Raw genomic sequence first — 21609 nt, forward strand, 5'->3', positions numbered from 1 at the left:
ATGACACCAGAAGCTTAGCCAGTTGTCGAAGTCAATCATTTTGTCCCTGTACTGTTATATCATTCTGGGCGATGGCAGAATGCTACTCAGGGCTCGGGTCATACCTGCCTGGGCTACAAGATCGGAGAGCTCTTCCATGTCTCTTTTCATGTAGTCCAGGGAGGTACGTCTCAGGTAATTCACACCAACATGGACAATGACAGAGTCATATTTGTACTTGTTGTGGAGTGACCTGAGTGCGTGGGTTATGTGGCAGATCCTGGCACACGACAGGCAGCTGACAGTAACCTTCTCCTTGTTTAGCCTGGTGAGTGGGACATCAGTGTGCCTGACTATAGAGTCACCTATGACAAGTGTGTTGGGTACTTTGTTTTGCCTTATTGGCTATGGTTGAGTGGAACACTGAATCTCTGGGCTATGTGCCATTTGGGTTGTGTTGGGGGATGGAGGTTGCTTGCATTTCTGCTTTGGAGGTCTCTGTTGCTTAGACAGATTATTACTGAGAGCCTCAACGAATGTTTTTCTGTTACTATGTGTAGATTTTGGTGGTGTAGATTTAGTGAGACTATGTGATGAGTGTGGTGTGGTGCAAATGTTTACCTTCTCCTCATGACTGTCAAATTCATGCTTGTTTGGAGAGAGCTTTACCTCCAGTTTGGCTAGATAAGTGCATCTCTCACAGGTTGTAGTGTTGGGTGGTAGGAGGAGAGGGTTGTCTGTGTACATGAGGCAATTTCTACATTGCCTCAAGATGCCCGGATTCATCAGATAGACAGGAGAGAACACTGGGAGCTGACCCTTGGACATGCCTGAATTAAAAAAACATTTTCCTCTAGATAAGTGAGGACAGTGAGTACAAGAGCTGTTTGTCTCTATGCAAGTGACAAAATAAGTACAACAAATGTTTTCCTCTAGATAATGAGGAAGGTTGAGTGCTATAGAAATTAGCAGCTTATTTAGTGCTTAAAAGTTCTGAACAAGTGCTGAGCACAAATAAGCAAATTTAAGAGCTAAAACCAAGACTTAGCATGAATTACATAAGGGTGGAAGTCTGAAAGCAAACGTATGCCAATATTCCCTTACAGCAGTGCATGCTAACAAAGGCACAAATGGTGGTGGGAATAAATAATACATTAGGGACATGCCTGAAAAATCACCCTCACGCACTTCGAAGGCTGATAGATAACAGGATATGTATTAGCAGGAGTCCCTGAAGGATAGAAGCCTGAAAGCCAAATGAATGCCATTATTTCATGATTGCAGTCCCAATTAGTTTTCAGTACACCACAAGACACATCCATATATTATAATAATATAATAATAATAATATATACTTTTTTCTTTCTAGCCTAAGGAATGTTTAAGCATAGCTAAATGGGTGTGCACATTATGGCCCTCTGCTTTGCATAGCTTAACCATCCCATATGGGCTAAATGCAAATATACAGATAAAATTTCCAAGCTGAGATAGTGTAGTGGTAGGAGTTGAGGCATTCATGGTTCAAGTACCAAGACAAGTAACTTATTTTCCTGTGTGAAAGTAGTGTTAAAATTATTTTTGTAAATTTGAACTATGTAGCAACTATTTTTTGTCAACCAGGGTAGTGTAGCAGTTCCAAAAGTGAGATGTCAGTGCAGAAAAGATGTGAAATCCCCATATAAACATAAGTGCCCCATACAGCATCGTCACACAAGAATATCATTTAATGAAAGCACATAGGGGGATGACATGGAAGGTACACGTAAAATTATAATATGTGTATAAATATTATGTTATAATCTAAAATTATAATTATAATATGCTTAAACATGTCTTAATCACTCTGTATCCATCGGACCTTGTTCTGTCCAGCAACAAAATAGTCATCCCTGCAAAGTCTCGAACCCGGGATCCTGTCCTCTACAATCACAGCAAAATGCCACTACACCATCTGAGCTGTGAGAATGTACTGTGCTTTATCAAACATATCATGCATTCTGATCATTTAACATTCATGAAAAAAACAGCAGTCCCAAGTGTCAAACCAATGATTCTGAACACTATAGTCAGATGAATATACCACTACACCCTCTGGACTGTTGGATTTAATGTTGATTTTTCAAACATATCATGCAATAGAGGCATACAACATTAGGGAGACAGCTTTGTGGAATCATTCGTGTGTTGTATATAGACATTTACACACACACACACACACACACACACACACACACACACACACACACACACACACACACACACACACACATATGTATATCTATGTGTGTGTGTGTGTGTGTATATATATATATATATATATATATATATATATACATATATATATATATATATATATATATATATATATATACATATACACATATATATATATATATATATATATATATATATATATATATATATATATAGATATGTCTGGTGAAACATATATATGAAAAAGTAGAGTCATAATATTAATAAACATATATAAAAAAAAAAATATATATATATATATATATATATATATATATATATATATATATATATATATATGGGATCACTCCATAATCTCGAAAGTTTGAAATACCGAATTTCAAACCTTCAAGACTATATAGCTGAAACCCTTAATTACCAAAAGACCAGAAAAGTGACTTTCAAATTCCCGATCATCAGGAGTTTGACATTCGTGCTTTTGGTGTTGTGGTATGGCGGAAGGACAGGTAAGTATCTATGTTTAAATGTGTTGGTTAAGGTTTAGTGTGTAAGTGTGTGTTGTGACTGTGATGTGTGTGTGCGAGGGGAGTGTAGGTGTGTGGTGGTGTTTCATGTGTTTGTGCATGTAGTGCGATCTTGGAGATAGGATATTTAAGTGGGTGGGTGTGGGGGGTGCAGCCCTCCACATGGGGGGTGCAGGGGGGCTTGCCACCCTGCTTGTCTGTAGTTTAGGTTTGTGTGTTTGTGTTCTGGGGGGACAGTGTATGTATGTGTATGTGTGTGGTGTATGTTAAGTGTAGTTTTCGGTAGTTTGAATTTCGCGGTTTTGATGTTTAGGTATTTTAGTATTTCGGGTATGGGTGTCGATAATTTGAGTTTTTGGGATTTAGTAGTGGTTTTATATATATATATATATATATATATATATATATATATATATATATATATTATACAAAAAAACAAGTCCCAATAGATGAATAAATTGTATAAACAAACCCAAAAAGCCAAATGTAGTGTGTAGCGTTGCTAAACACACGCTGTAAAACCATTAAACAAAGAGTCCACCATCCAAGCATTGAACAGAAGCCACCATGGAATTTTCAGTAATACACACCAAAGTTCTTTTTTGCTGTAATCCAAAGGATAGTAGGTTCTTGTTCCGTGCAAACAGATAATGCTCAGCCGTTTTTAAAAATGTGAAGACTTCTTTATTGGAATACTTTAAAAGGTTAGCGCTTTTGCGGGAAAAATTAACACACCCGCTTCATCAGACAACAAAGGGACTTATTCCTGCCCTATTTAAAGGGCAGGAAAGGGAATAATGTCATAAAAAGGAAATGACATCATAAAGGAAATGACATTTTAAAAAGGAAATGACATCATAAAAACAGCCATTGTAGCCCTGAAACCATATATAAAAATTTTAAAATACAAGCATAAAATGTATATATAATATATAAAAATATATATATATGTCATATATAAAAATAACCAAGACACATCGCAATATTTCATTGAAGTATTGTAAAGGCCTGCATTTAGTTGTGTAATAAAATAGATAAAAAACACTATATAACAATATTATTAAGAAAAATAGTATTGAGTAAATATAGATATAAATATAACTATGTATATATAAATGTAAATATAAATGTAATAAATATGTTAGTATATAAAAATATATTGTAAATGTAGTAATAAATATAATAAATGAATAAATAAATGGTGAATAATGATAATGATAAAAAATAATTGTAATAAACATAACCAAAAATATATGCATGTAATTATAATAGAATAAATGTTAAATATATCATGAATTGTTGTATATACATGTATATATGCTGGCACATGAAAAAGTTCCAATGAATGAATATGTAGAATGTAATGTGTAAATGTCATAAGATATTCAAGAATAAGGATGTGCTAAGTGAATGCAAGTGTAAATGTAGATCACAAGTGCGAAAGCGCATATATGCTTTGTTAAAAATGTTAGATGTGTATAAATATGAATATGGCCTGTAGAAATGTAGAAAATCAAGATATTAAATGATAGTGTAATGTTAGTGTAATTTCCTGCTTTTCAGATACGGTTTAATGGAAACAGTTCCATTCAAGCCTTTTCCTCTGTGAGCTGATAGTCTGCATATCCATTCTAACTACGCCAACTCAGTGCGATTAACAAGATCACCTAATCTAGTACTTTCTTTTTGGACATGCAGCACTTGATAAAGAAAGACATGTGTTGGTCCTTCGGCAAGAGTATGTTTGGCCAAGGCGCTATAATCCTGCCCCCTGGTCAAGCAATAATTATGATCTCTTATTCGCTCTCTGAGAGATCTGTTCATTTTTCCAACATAGAACACAAAGCAGCTAATACAATGGGCCACGTAAACCACGATTTTGGTAGTACAAGTGCTATCACATTTAATAGTCCAAAGATACCCAGTATCAGGATGTCTGAAATAGTGGGATTCGTCTATAGAGTTACATTGAAGGCATGCCCCACATTTTTTAGTATGTTCGAATCCTGTAAATGGAACAAATTTGTGGATCCTGCCACACAAGTGTTGTTTTAAGGTTTTCATGTTTTTAAAAGAAAACCTGGGTGTGGTACCTACAATGTTTCCCACTTTTTCATCAACTGTGAGAATGTTCCAGTTATTTGTAATGGCAGTCTGTATTACATTCAAGTTATCACTGAATGGAAGAATGATAGATATTTGTCCTGATGGTATCTTGGTAGGTAGGTGGTTATTGTTGTATTCAATCGAATTGGAAAAATATGGTTGAGCACTTGTTTCCCTAAGATGAGTCATGTTATTGTACACTCTGTTGATTTCCTTGCAAGAATAACCTCTGCTGACAAGGCCTTCTCTTAATGTATCCATGTCCTGTTCAAAATAGGGGTCTAGGGTGGAAAGTCGAGAGACCCTCATTGCCTGACCCTTTACGATGTTGTTGAAGACACGTGGGTTGTGCATGCTTTGTCTATGCAGAAAGGCAGGTCTGTAGCATTCTTTGCGGTGAACTCGTGTATGCACTTCATTATTGATCTTAAATATTGTTATATCCAGGAAGTCTATTGAAGTGTAAGAATGACTCATTGTGAACTTCAAAAAAGTGCTGTTTGTGTTCAATGTGTCAAAGAATTTTTTGAAGGACTCAGAGGTACCCTTCCATAGGAAGAACAAGTCGTCCACAAACCGTTTATAGAACAAGATGTCAGTATTGCTTATTATGTAGTCATTCTCAAAGGCTGCCATGACCAGGTTTGCGTAGCTGTTCGCACAGCTTGTGCCCATCGCTACACCAGTTGTTTGTCTATAACACATGTCATCAAAAAGGAAAACATTGTTTTCTAAGACCAGTTCCATCATTAAAACCAAAAAGTCTGTCTTGTTTTGTGTATACCACATATGCTGTAAGTAAGTTCTAAACATATTTAACCCATCATGGTTCGGGATACAGGTAAAGAGCGATTTGACATCCATAGTTGCAAATAAAATAGTATTCAAGTTTAAATTAACCCAACTATTTAAACATGTATACAGATCCTGTAGAAATTGTTTCGAGTCTTTCAGGATAAATGGTGACTTAGCCAAAACAACTTTTAATTCATGTTCTAGGTACAGTGATATGGGTTCAGTTAGCCAGCCTGAACCGGCTACAATGGGCCTCAGTTCAGGCTGGTATAAGTTTTTGTGAACTTTGGGTAGTCCTGATATAGTAGGTATCAAAGGACATGTAACGTTCAAATATTTATATAGTTCATCATTAATGTAGCCCATGTCCTTACATTCACATATTTCCTTGGAAATTTGTTCTTGCATATGGAAAACAGCATCCCTGTTTATAATTTCATATGCTTCATCTTTAAGCAATTCAAGCATTTTATGTTGGTAATAAACAGTATCCATGACAACAATGGGGCCACCTTTGTCGCTGGACGTATGGTGATCTCTGATCTATTCTTCAGAGATCTTAAAGCTGCTAATTCTGAAGCCGTCAAATTGCCAGAGTCTTGAGAAGTGTGGAAAGGATAGGTGGCGTAAAGACTGTTTTCCACAGCTTTAACGAAAATTTCCACGGTGTTATGTGGAGGGGGTATGTAAGTACTCTTATTCCGCAAAGTGGTAACATCACTAATATTACTGTCATTGAACAAAAGTTTCAGATTGATATTTCGAGCAAATGATCTTAAAGCTATAACAGCTTGACTAAGGTCCATATCTGAAGAAGGAATGAAATACATACCTTTATTTAGGAGTCCCTTTTCATGTTGAGTCAGGTCATACTTTGAGATATTTAAGGCCAATGAATCTCGTTCCAAAAATTTTGGAGCGTTGTTTGTTGTTGTTGCACAGGGGTTATTTCCTTCTTCTTGGCTCCCCGGTAATTGTCGAAGTCTAAAGACCTCTTTCTGTTTGTGCGTATTGGAAAAGGAGCTTCCACTGGATTATGGGTTTCAATCCTATCCATCTGAATTTTCCTCCTAACTGCACTTGCTAAATTGGTGTTACCAGTTAACAGAGGAGGAATGGCTGAGTTATGTGGGACAATGTTGTCATTGTTATTCTCACTGGGAGTAGTATAAACCGAGGAAGAAGCAGTAGTGTCCTCAGGGGAAAGAAGATTGCCTGGTAGTTTGCCAGTCTCATTTCCTGTCTCACATGTACGAAAAACATTATTGGAATCCTTGTGATTCAAGTCCAAGGACTGGACTTTTGTTGTTGTAGTAATAGCCTGTGATCTCCCTTCGGAGCTGTGCGTTATAGCTGCAGCGTTATTCCTTGTTCCTGCGGTGTTTTCCCTTGTTATATTTGTGTTGTTGGTATTAGTATTTCGTACAAAATGTGATGGACGTTGGTGAGACATAGATTGTTGTTCGTTGTTCGATCGAGGCCACACAAAAATGTTATGTGAGGCAAAATCATGTATGTCTCGTTGCAATTTCCTTCTTTTGCTGTCATGTAGGTTTCGTTCATATCTTGAGATCCGATCCAATAATCCTTGGGTAAATAATTCAGTGTAGTTGTCCCCACTTACACCAAGCATTTTGTCCTGTTGTTCCAGGATGCTTTTTTTTAATTCTTCCTCCATCGGTTTAAAGAGATCAATTAATAATTGAATATAGGCTCTGCTAGCATTCAAGTTAATTTGCTGCCATTTCTGTAGTAATACAGGGTAGGTGTTTCCATAGGTAGGCATGTTCAAAATACGTAGGCCACGCGGTATGACCCCTTTTGTGATACATGCCTCCATATGGTAACGTTGAGCTTGTAGTCTCTTAAATCTATGAAAAGTGTCTTCCATATCTTTTTTAAGAGACTGAATAATGGCTTCATTTGCTGGTGCAAATTCCTCATTGTTAGCAACAAATTCCCCATCATAATTCACCAAGGGATTTGTGTTGTCTTCTAGTGCACCTATGAGTCTAGTATTGCTCGTTGTTATCAGTGGGGCTGCATTTGCTTCATTACTGTTTTCCCCTTCCATTTACAAAGATCCCAAAGTTAGTGATAAATGTAATACAAAAAACCAAGTCCCAATAGAAGAATAAATTGTATAAATAAACCCAAAAAGCCAAACGTAGTGTGTAGGGTTGCTAAACACACGCTGTAAAACCATTAAACAAAGAGTCCACCATCCAAGCATTGAACAGAAGCCACCATGGAATTTTCAGTAATACACACCAAAGTTCATTTTTGCTGTAATCCAAAGGATAGTAGGTTGTTGTTCCGTGCAAACAGATAATGCTCAGCCGTTTTTAAAAATGTGAAGACTTCTTTATTGGAATACTTTAAAAGGTTAGCGCTTTTGTGGGAAAAATTAACACACCCGCTTCATCAGACAACAAAGGGACTTATTCCTGCCCTATTTAAAGGGCAGGAAAGGGAATAACGTCATAAAAAGGAAATGACATCATAAAGGAAATGACATCTTAAAAAGGAAATGACATCATAAAAACAGCCATTGTAGCCCTGAAACCATATATAAAAATTTTAAAATACAAGTATAAAATGTATATATAATATATAAAAAATATATATATATGTCATATATAAAAATAACCAAGACACATCGCAATATTTCATTGAAGTATTGTAAAGGCCTGCATTTAGTTGTGTAATAAAATAGATAAAAAACACTATATAACAATGTTATTAAGAAAAATAGTATTGAGTAAATATAGATATAAATATAACTATGTATATATAAATGTAATAAATATGTTAGTATATAAAAATATATTGTAAATGTAGTAATAAATATAATAAATGAATAAATAAATGGTGAATAATGATAATGATAAAAATAATTGTAATAAACATAACCAAGAATATATGCATGTAATTATAATAGAATAAATGTTAAATATATCATGAATTGTTGTATATACGTGTATATATGCTGGCACATGAAAAAGTTCCAATGAATGAATATGTAGAATGTAATGTATAAATGTCATAAGATATTCAAGAATAAGGATGTGCTAAGTGAATGCAAGTGTAAATATAGATCACAAGTGCGAAAGCGCATATATGCTTTGTTAAAAATGTTAGATGTGTATAAATATGAATATGGCCTGTAGAAATGTAGAAAATCAAGATATTAAATGATAGTGTAATTTCCTGCTTTTCAGATACGGTTTAATGGAAACAGTTCCATTCAAGCCTTTTCCTCTGTGAGCTGATAGTCTGCATATCCATTCTAACTCCGCCAACTCAGTGCGATTAACAAGATCACCTAATCTAGTACTTTCTTTTTGGACATGCAGCACTTGATAAAGAAAGACATGTGTTGGTCCTTCGGCAAGAGTATGTTTGGCCAAGGCGCTATAATCCTGCCCCCTGGTCAAGCAATAATTATGATCTCTTATTCGCTCTCTGAGAGATCTGTTCGTTTTTCCAACATAGAACACAAAGCAGCTAATACAATGGGCCACGTAAACCACGTTTTTGGTAGTACAAGTGCTATCACATTTAATAGTCCAAAGATACCCAGTATCAGGATGTCTAAAATAGTGGGATTCATCTATAGAGTTACATTGAAGGCATGCCCCACATTTTTTAGTATGTTCGAATCCTGTAAATGGAACAAATTTGTGGATCCTGCCACACAAGTGTTGTTTTAAGGTTTTCATGTTTTTAAAAGAAAACCTGGGTGTGGTACCTACAATGTTTCCCACTTTTTCATCAACTGTGAGAATGTTCCAGTTATTTGTAATGGCAGTCTGTATTACATTCAAGTTATCACTGAATGGAAGAATGATAGATATTTGTCCTGATGGTATCTTGGTAGGTAGGTGGTTATTGTTGTATTCAATCGAATTGGAAAAATATGATTGAGCACTTGTTTCCCTAAGATGAGTCATGTTATTGTACACTCTGTTGATTTCCTTGCAAGAATAACCTCTGCTGACAAGGCCTTCTCTTAATGTATCCATGTCCTGTTCAAAATAGGGGTCTAGGGTGGAAAGTCGAGAGACCCTCATTGCCTGACCCTTTACGATGTTGTTGAAGACACGTGGGTTGTGCATGCTTTGTCTATGCAGAAAGGCAGGTCTGTAGCATTCTTTATGTGAACTTGTGTATGCACTTCATTATTGATCTTAAATATTGTTATATCCAGGAAGTCTATTGAAGTGTAAGAATGACTCATTGTGAACTTCAAAAAAGTGCTGTTTGTGTTCAATGTGTCAAAGAATTTTTTGAAGGACTCAGAGGTACCCTTCCATAGGAAGAACAAGTCGTCCACAAACCGGTTATAGAACAAGATGTCAGTATTGCTTATTATGTAGTCATTCTCAAAGGCTGCTATGACCAGGTTTGCGTAGCTGTTCGCACAGCTTGTGCCCATCGCTACACCAGTTGTTTGTCTATAACACATGTCATCAAAAAGGAAAACATTGTTTTCTAAGACCAGTTCCATCATTAAAACCAAAAAGTCTGTCTTGTTTTGTGTATACCCCATATGCTGTAAGTAAGTTCTAAACATATTTAACCCATCATGGTTCGGGATACAGGTAAAGAGCTGTACAGGTAAATATTTTTATATACTAACATATTTATTACATTTATATTTACATTTATATATACATAGTTATATTTATATCTATATTTACTCAATACTATTTTTCTTAATAACATTGTTATATAGTGTTTTTTATCTATTTTATTACACAACTAAATGCAGGCCTTTACAATACTTCAATGAAATATTGCGATGTGTCTTGGTTATTTTTATATATGACATATATATATATTTTTTATATATTATATATACATTTTATGCTTGTATTTTAAAATTTTTATATATGGTTTCAGGGCTAGAATGGCTGTTTTTATGATGTCATTTCCTTTTTAAGATGTCATTTCCTTTATGATGTCAATTCCTTTTTATGACATTATTCCCTTTCCTGCCCTTTAAATAGGGCAGGAATAAGTCCCTTTGTTGTCTGATGAAGCGGGTGTGTTAATTTTTCCCGCGAAAGCGCTAACCTTTTAAAGTATTCCAATAAAGAAGTCTTCACATTTTTAAAAACAGCTGAGCATTATCTGTTTGCACGGAACAACAACCTACTATCCTTTGGATTACAGCAAAAATGAACTTTGGTGTGTATTACTGAAAATTCCATGGTGGCTTCTGTTCAATGCTTGGATGGTGGACTCTTTGTTTAATGGTTTTACAGCGTGTGTTTAGCAACCCTACACACTACGTTTGGCTTTTTGGGTTTGTTTATACAATTTATTCTTCTATTGGGACTTGGTTTTTTGTATTACATTTATCACTAACTTTGGGATCTTTGTAAATGGAAGGGGAAAACAGTAATGAAGCAAATGCAGCCCCACTGATAACAACGAGCAATACTAGACTCATAGGTGCACTAGAAGACAACACAAATCCCTTGGTGAATTATGATGGGGAATTTGTTGCTAACAATGAGGAATTTGCACCAGCAAATGAAGCCATTATTCAGTCTCTTAAAAAAGATATGGAAGACACTTTTCATAGATTTAAGAGACTACAAGCTCAACGTTACCATATGGAGGCATGTATCACAAAAGGGGTCATACCGCGTGGCCTACGTATTTTGAACATGCCTACCTATGGAAACACCTACCCTGTATTACTACAGAAATGGCAGCAAATTAACTTGAATGCTAGCAGAGCCTATATTCAATTATTAATTGATTTCTTTAAACCAATGGAGGAAGAATTAAAAAAGAGCATCCTGGAACAACAGGACAAAATGCTTGGTGTAAGTGGGGACAACTACACTGAATTATTTACCTAAGGATTATTGGATTGGATTTCAAGATATGAACGAAACCTACATGACAGCAAAAGAAGGAAATTGCAACGAGACATACATGATTTTGCCTCACATAACATTTTTGTGTGGCCTTGATCGAACAACGAGCAACAATCTATGTCTCACCAACGTCCAAGGGAGCCCGCAGGATTTTTTGCAGGGGGGTGCAAACCCAGAGCCCCACCCACATAGTTCTCCCCGCCCCCTTCCAACACAGCCCCGCCCAAGTCCACCCACCCCAAGCCCCGCCCACGCAGCCATTCCAGTGTCCCATTACTTGGCTATTTCTCCCCATTTGCCATAGACACTGTTCAAATCTGTGTGCATACTGTTTTATGCTTTAGTTCTACAATGATTACAGGCAGTTGGATTTAATTTACAACTTTTATTTCAAACATTATAACCCAAACACTGAGACATTTACTAAACCTAAACAAAGCAATAGTCTTACAACGAGGTGGATGGACTGTGTGAAAGAAGATCTGCGACAGGCAGGCATGAGTGCTGAAGAAGGCAAGAGTGTAGCACTGAATTGAGAGAGTTGGCAACAGTTAACATGATACCCCGACCCCATGTAGACAAAAATAGGAAAAAGTGGGGCTGATGATGATGATGATCTAGTGGAAAGCATGTATAATGCACTCACTGATTCCTTCTATTGTAGGATGATAGGTCTATGGAATATCAAAGTCCCTTAATAAAACTGGTTTTATGCATTCTTGCCATGAAAGCCTTATGACTCTGTGATCCTTGTTACATTTTCAGTAGAAGAAAGCATCTTTCCTGATTTTTGCTGTAGCCTACATGGATGATGAATACAAATTCTCTACCATCCACCTCAAGAGACTGGCTATTGTCTTGGCTGGATGTAAGGTTATCTTTCATGAAAATGACAACTTGACCTACTTCTATGTATGACTTCTGTCCTTTCTATAAATCAAGTATCCCGAGGTACTGTATTCACTAATAATTACAGGTGGCTTTAGCTACATCACTGATATGGTTATTGCATGCAGACGCACAGAGGATGCCCGGGCTTGACATTCTACAGAAACTAAGATATAGTCAATTCATTACTCCATTTTTTTTTTCTACTGGGCCTTTATGTTTTTAAAGGAGAAGCTGCACCTAACCATATGTTGTAGGACCTGGGATAAGTCTGACATGTTCAGATAATACTGTAGTACACAATGCAGTTGCTTTAGCTTACTTAGATTTTTCATGCAGTAGCCCAAGTAATTTTTTGTTAGCAGATGACAATATACTGTAATCTAGATAATGGCTTTCTACTAATATCTCACCTACACAAGGACTATTTTGCAGATATTAGTCATTAGAAAAATACATTTAATAGATGCTGTTAATAATGATCACAATGTGCCTAAATGGCATACTTTGTTCCTTGATTGCTCTATTAAATCAGTAATGAGCTGCAGTGTTTGCTGTAGGCAGTGTTTCTGGCAAATCCCTTAAGGTTCTGAATAGCCTATATGTACAAGATACAGCAATAAAATGCTTCAGATTTATACAGTTTCTAACAAGTGTTAGTTGTCTAAATCAGGAGGCTGTTCAAAATGTATGACTCTCCTTCTTGATCAGGGCTATATGACCTGTAATTTCTTAAAATCGTCACCTTCTATTGCTCTGCATGTCAGCCGTGTGCAATTTAAGCAGTGACTCAGAACTTAAACAGAGGATGTTTAATAGCAAGCAGTGAAATCGTTGTTTTATTTCCCTAGTGACAAAAATCCTCATTTACATGGAGAGTCTTCTGCAGAGTCACATCGCTCAATATGACATTCACTAAGCAGTCAGGCCTGCAGGGTTTAATGATGTAGGGGGAAAGGAGGAGGTATAGAAATGACGATCTCTGTGCTTAGCACCCCATGAGGCATTCTGGGTGAGATATTCAATCAGGAGAGAGTGAGAGAGTGAGAGAGTGAGAGAATCACCTCACCAAGGATAAGCCATAGCGAGGATGGGATAAACATGGTGTCAGAGCTCTCTGCTAGCTTTAAAGAGCTCCTGATGCAGCTGAGATAACTTTAGACAGAATTTAATATCCACTCATAAATGCAGCTTTGGCTTTGTGTTTTGTTTTCCAAAACATAATTCTCTTGCTCATGCTATTTTTATGTTTGCAGTGTTCTTGTCTTATTAGCTCATGCTTGCTGTTTGCTCCTGACATCATAATTTTGTTTGTTACATCAAAATGTATCAGCACTGAAATAATTAGAGTTGAAAACAAAGGTATGTAGTGTCATGTGGAGTGTAACAGCAAGCATAAAATGTACTGTGGTTATTTCTAAAACTCAGGAAATTAGAAAGAAAGCAGAAGTTCAGAATACATCATAACTTGCTTCATAATATTATTGATAAGATTGGTGGGTTCATTAAAGTCAACTTGCTCTTTGTTTCTGTTCGGTTTTGGTAACAGGATATGCCCTGTTGACACAAATAAGTAAACTGATTTACTCAGGGTCACACAGTATGAAAGTTTACAATGACAGGAGGCATACATATGCCACCAGTTTTACAGTTAAGCACAATAAACATTTTGTTGCTTTGTCTGCAAAACTTGGTTCATGACAAAACAGGTTAATTGCATGTAACAGCCCCTTGTTACATATTCAGAATATAATCCAAAATAACTTGTTTAAAGATGAATGATTTCAACTTAAAACTGTAAAAAGAAACAGATATGAAATTCAGTTCATAACAACATTATCTACACAAAGTGTCATGTACTGCAGTGCAATTACAAGTCACTTAAGTTCACACTTGTTGATTTGGGTCCAGCTGGCTGGGTTTCTCTCCTATGGCCACAGGCAGTGTGCCTCCTTTAGTTCTCGTGACAGTTTTACACAATCCCTCATTCCTCCCACTGGTCATCTGTTGCTATCTTCAGCAACTCTCTGCTCTTTTCCTTGTGTTATCCTGCCTTACATAAAGAATGTAGTCGAACTTTATGGTGAAGGTTGCTAGAATGCCTATTTTATCACAGCCATTCAGAGTGTACCCTGAAGTGGAGGTGAAAGCAACTACCATGTCTTTCTTAAAATTAGACCTTCACCATCTCCCATCTCCAGTATTCCAATACTCTTTGCTGTTGAACATAATGTCGTACTTGTTTTCCAATTTTAAACAACCATCCACTAGTTTTTAACTATTTTCTGCTACTTTAAATATTTCTGTTCCTTAAACAAGCGGTTTTGTATATTTAAGTCATTAACCATCTCTTACCTTTTTCCCTGTATTGCTTTTGTTTTCAAGATTTCTGACCTCTAAGCTCCACAGATATTCATATGGACAGCTCTGAATATATTTTCAGTAAAACCTGGTGTGAAGCCTAGGTAGACCCTATCCTGCCTCAGTTTTCATCTTGGTAGGAAAAGGGACGGAAGGAGGCAACACAGCATTTCAAATATATCACAGGATTCTTTGGGAGAATCCAGGAAAATAGTGGTCTGTCATCAGGGCATACTCATCACTTTGTTTGCATCTTCAAGTCTGACTTTATCTTAAATGAATTCAGGCAGTCAGTTCATAACATCATACAGATTCTACTACACGTCAAGTTGTCAACACGACCTCTGCAACAGCCCCATGTTCTCCGTTGTCGATGCCGATTGGTATTTCCAATTGGCTTCCTACAAAGTTTAAAGCTTTCTTGAAATAGCTGTAAAAATAAGCTGTTGTATAATTATATTTGATTTCCCATCTTCACCCTCTTTGTTTCTGTTGTATTGTAAAGACCGGCGATTCTTGAGATGTCTGCCCTTTTCATACTTTAACTTCCTCCCATTCCTGTCCTATTCTATCTGCTCCTACTACCTGTCACTAAGTTTATGTTGCAAAAGTTCACTGCTTAAACTAATTACACGTCAGTTACCCTCTCTTTTCTCATGTAGTGGCACTTATGTAGTCCAATACTCACTAATTTAACAATTTTACATGCTTATTTTTGAAAATTTCTGCTTTGTACTTTTATCTAATATTGTTCTATAAAGTAGCTGTAAACAGATAAAATAAAATATACACAATTTGCTTACTAGGAATATTTCTTTCCATATTTGACTACAGTAACTGAAACATAAGCAATCGCCATGACATTGCTGGAAGATCAGGTAATAAAGCACAATTCTGGGTGTAGTCAGACTCAAAGGACCAACCTAGTTATCCCCAAACTATTATGGAAACAGGTAACCCCCTTATGCACAAAGCAAACACAAACTTCACTGAAGTTTGCAAGGAATTTATGACAATATCATTACTGCCCGAATCCAAAATTAGTGATATCTCAACTAGGTTAAAAATTATTTTTCCTAATTTATGGCATGATCATTATTCACCATGAAGCAAACAATTTGCAAAGTTTCTTCCTCCTAGCTATACAAAATATAAGTGGTTTTATCAAACATCCTTGCAAAAACAAGAAAAATGCAACTGCTTAATGAACTCCTCCAATTATCTTGCATTATAAACTTTTGATATTTATTAAGTGGCTAAGAATATGCCATAATAAATATGGGGGTTATTGTTTGCCGCCTGTACTGAATGCTGCAACCATCCAGAGTACTTCTCACTCAACAGGTATCAGCTTTCACCCCAGGAAGGACAATTACTGAACAGGAAATTTTCCATCCATATTATCTTTCTCAAATTCCACAACAAACTTGAAATATATACAAGAAAAAAGATTAGTGATTTTGCTGAATACCAGAATTTTCGGCAATAAAACTACATTTTATCTCTAGTAAAGGTATAATAGCAAAATGCAAAAATGAAAAACTGGTTTAAGGACAAAAATTTCAAGGAACTTATTAAACATGTTTTAGACTACATTAAAGGGAGTTTGATTTTGGCAAGTAACAGTATTGTATTTTGGAAAAAAATCATCTCAATGTTTCCAAAGAGCCAATAATTTCAGCAACTTGGATACTTAGATAACACTTTGAAAATAAAGACCAATAGTAAATCAAAAGATAAAGATTCTCTTCATTTAAATCACTGCATATATATCTATACTTACACACACACACGCACACACACACACACACACACACACACACACACACACACACACACACACACACACACCTACCTTACTAAAGCTGCCCATTTCAGTTCTCGCTCCACTAAAGCGTCCCATCTTCGTTCCCGCTCGCAAGGGTCCCATCTTCCGTCCGTTTCGGTTCCCGTTCGTTTGAAAAGGTCCCATCGTCAGTAAGGTCCTCTAAACTGTCCATTTCAGCTCCCGCACGATGATGTCACAGCAAACTTCGCGTGATGATGTCAGCACGCCTGCGACTGGATTTCTTAAAGCAGAACGCCTAAAAAAAAAAAAAAAAAAAAATCTTTTTTTTTTTTTAAATAAAAAGATTAACTTGTCAGCGGATTCCAGGGGGGTGCAAGTGCACCCCCTTGCAACTGCCTGCGGGCGCCCTTGCCAACGTCCATCACATTTTGTACGAAATACTAATACCAACAACACAAATATAACAAGGGAAAACACCGCAGGAACAAGGAATAACGCTGCAGCTATAACGCACATCTCCGAAGGGAGATCACAGGTTATTACTACAACAACAAAAGTCCAGTCCTTGGACTTGAATCACAAGGATTCCAATAATGTTTTTCGTACATGTGAGACAGGAAATGAGACTGGCAAACTACCAGGCAATCTTCTTTCCCCTGAGGACACTACTGCTTCTTCCTCGGTTTATACTACTCCCAGTGAGAATAACAATGACAACATTGTCCCACATAACTCAGCCATTCCTCCTCTGTTAACTGGTAACACCAATTTAGCAAGTGCAGTTAGGAGGAAAATTCAGATGGATAGGATTGAAACCCATAATCCAGTGGAAGCTCCTTTTCCAATACGCACAAACAGAAAGAGGTCTTTAGACTTGACAATTACCGGGAGCCAAGAAGAAGGAAATAACCCCTGTGCAACAACAACAAACAACGCTCCAAAATTTTTGGAACTAGATTCATTGGTCTTAAATATCTCTAAGTATGACCTGACTCAACATGAAAAGGAACTCCTAAATAAAGGTATGTCTTTCATTCCTTCTTCAGATATGGACCTTAGTCAAGCTGTTATAGCTTTAAGATAATTTGCTCGAAATATCAATCTGAAACTTTTGTTCAATGACAGTAATATTAGTGATGTTACCACTTTGTGGAATAAGAGTACTTACATACCCCCTCCACATAACAACGTGGAAATTTTCGTTAAAGCTGTGGAAAACAGTCTTTACGCCACCTATCCTTTCCACACTTCTCAAGCCTCTGGCAATTTGACGGCTTCAGAATTAGCAGCTTTAAGATCTCTGAAGAATAGATCAGAGATCACCATACGTCCAGCCGACAAAGGTGGCCCCATTGTTGTCATGGATACTGTTTATTACCAACATAAAATGCTTGAATTGCTTAAAGATGAAGCATATGAAATTATAAACAGGGATGCTGTTTTCCATATGCAAGAACAAATTTCCAAGGAAATATGTGAATGTAAGGACATGGGCTACATTAATGATGAACTATATAAATATTTGAACGTTACATGTCCTTTGATACCTACTATATCAGGACTACCCAAAGTTCACAAAAACTTATACCAGCTTGAACTGAGGCCCATTGTAGCCGGTTCAGGCTGGCTAACTGAACCCATATCACTGTACCTAGAACATGAATTAAAAGTTGTTTTGGCTAAGTCACCATTTATCCTGAAAGACTCGAAACAATTTCTACAGGATCTGTATACATGTTTAAATAGTTGGGTTAATTTAAACTTGAATACTATTTTATTTGCAACTATGGATGTCAAATCACTCTTTACCTGTATCCCGAACCATGATGGGTTAAATATGTTTAGAACTTACTTACAGCATATGGGGTATACACAAAACAAGACAGACTTTTTGGTTTTAATGATGAAACTGGTCTTAGAAAACAATGTTTTCCTTTTTGATGACATGTGTTATAGACAAACAACTGGTGTAGCGATGGGCACAAGCTGTGCGAACAGCTACGCAAACCTGGTCATGGCAGCCTTTGAGAATGACTACTTAATAAGCAGTACTGACATCTTGTTCTATAAACGGTTTGTGGACGACTTGTTCTTCCTATGGAAGGGTACCTCTGAGTCCTTCAAAAAATTCTTTGACACATTGAACACAAACAGCACTTTTTTGAAGTTCACAATGAGTCATTCTTACACTTCAATAGACTTCCTGGATATAACAATATTTAAGATCAATAATGAAGTGCATACACGAGTTCACCGCAAAGAATGCTACAGACCTGCCTTTCTGCATAGACAAAGCATGCACAACCCACGTGTCTTCAACAACATCGTAAAGGGTCAGGCAATGAGGGTCTCTCGACTTTCCACCCTAGACCCCTATTTTGAACAGGACATGGATACATTAAGAGAAGGCCTTGTCAGCAGAGGTTATTCTTGCAAGGAAATCAACAGAGTGTACAATAACATGACTCATCTTAGGGAAACAAGTGCTCAACCATATTTTTCCAATTCGATTGAATACAGCAATAACCACCTACCTACCAAGATACCATCAGGACAAATATCTATCATTCTTCCATTCAGTGATAACTTGAATGTAATACAGACTGCCATTACAAATAACTAGAACATTCTCACAGTTGATGAAAAAGTGGGAAACATTGTAGGTACTACACCCAGGCTTTCTTTTAAAAACATGAAAACCTTAAAACAACACTTGTGTGGCAGGATCCACAAATTTGTTCCATTTACAGGATTCAAACATACTAAAAAATGTGGGGCATGCCTTCAATGTAACTCTATAGACGAATCCCACTATTTCAGACATCCTGATACTGGGTATCTTTGGACTATTAAATGTGATAGCACTTGTACTACCAAAAACGTGGTTTACGTGGCCCATTGTATTAGCTGCTTTGTGTTCTATGTTGGAAAAACAAACAGATCTCTCAGAGAGCGAATAAGAGATCATAATTATTGCTTGACCAGGGGGCAGGATTATAGCGCCTTGGCCAAACATACTCTTGCCGAAGGACCAACACATGTCTTTCTTTATCAAGTGCTGCATGTCCAAAAAGAAAGTACTAGATTAGGTGATCTTGTTAATCGCACTGAGTTGGCGGAGTTAGAATGGATATGCAGACTATCAGCTCACAGAGGAAGAGGGTTGAATGGAACTGTTTCCATTAAACCGTATCTGAAAAGCAGGAAATTACACTAACATTACACTATCATTTAATATCTTGATTTTCTACATTTCTACAGGCCATATTCATATTTATACACATCTAACATTTTTAACAAAGCATATATGCGCTTTCGCACTTGTGATCTACATTTACACTTGCATTCACTTAGCACATCCTTATTCTTGAATATCTTATGACATTTATACATTACATTCTACATATTCATTCATTGGAACTTTTTCATGTGCCAGCATATATACACGTATATACAACAATTCATGATATATTTAACATTTATTCTATTATAATTACATGCATATATTCTTGGTTATGTTTATTACAGTTATTTTTTATCATTATCATTATTCACCATTTATTTATTCATTTATTATATTTATTACTACATTTACAATATATTTTTATATACTAACATATTTATTACATTTATATTTACATTTATATATACATAGTTATATTTATATCTATATTTACTCAATACTATTTTTCTTAATAACATTGTTATATAGTGTTTTTTATCTATTTTATTACACAACTAAATGCAGGCCTTTACAATACTTCAATGAAATATTGGGATGTGTCTTGGTTATTTTTATATATGACATATATATATATTTTTTATATATTATATATACATTTTATGCTTGTATTTTAAAATTTTTATATATGGTTTCAGGGCTACAATGGCTGTTTTTATGATGTCGTTTCCTTTTTAAGATGTCATTTCCTTTATGATGTCATTTCCTTTTTATGACATTATTCCCTTTCCTGCCCTTTAAATAGGGCAGGAATAAGTCCCTTTGTTGTCTGATGAAGCGGGTGTGTTAATTTTTCCCGCGAAAGCGCTAACCTTTTAAAGTATTCCAATAAAGAAGTCTTCACATTTTTAAAAACAGCTGAGCATTATCTGTTTGCATGGAACAACAACCTACTATCCTTTGGATTACAGCAAAAATGAACTTTGGTGTGTATTACTGAAAATTCCATGGTGGCTTCTGTTCAATGCTTGGATGGTGGACTCTTTGTTTAATGGTTTTACAGCGTGTGTTTAGCAACGCTACACACTACGTTTGGCTTTTTGGGTTTGTTTATATATATATATATATATATATATATATATATATATATATATATATATATTCTTTTTTCGGCTTTTCGCAGTTAGGGGTCGCCACAGCGGATCACCTGTCCGCTCATGACTGGCAGTGAAGTGTTACAACCTACCACAGAAGGCACACACACACTCACATCTTGGACCAATTTAGAGTGTCCATTCCACCTATGGCATGTCTTTGGGATGTGGGAGGAAACCGGAGCACCCGGAGGAAACCCACGCGACCACAGGGAGAACATGCAGACTCGGCACAGAAGGCATCCCAGCCGAGGATTGAACTTGAGAACCTCTTGCTGTGAGGCGGTAACGCTAACCGCTGCACAACCGCGGCCACCTATACATATATATATATAGACATATATAACATTTAGTGCAGTTATACCTCAGAACCATCCCTCTCAACCTGTTAGTGCTAGAATCTTGTATAAAAGCTGTAAAATGGGGGGGGGGGCGGCCACGTATAGCAACATATTTCAAATATTGTTGTTACAAATGAAGACATTTGCTACAACAACAGGGTGCATTTTAGCAGACAATTGCTGAAGAATATGAGGATGGAAACTGAAATTTTATGTCATTATCTACTGGCATAAATCTTTGGATCATCACCGTGATTTACCAAACAAATACAAATAAATTGTGGAACTGAACAAAAGTATGGGCCAAACATCCGGACATTTTGTGAAAATTCTGGCAGTGGAGACGTATGCTCAGAAACCCCTTAGTGCAATGAATCTAGACA

Source organism: Protopterus annectens, chromosome 1.part0, assembly GCF_019279795.1.
Source record: "Protopterus annectens isolate FY-2018-M chromosome 1.part0, PAN1.0, whole genome shotgun sequence".
Lineage (NCBI taxonomy): Eukaryota > Metazoa > Chordata > Ceratodontiformes > Protopteridae > Protopterus > Protopterus annectens.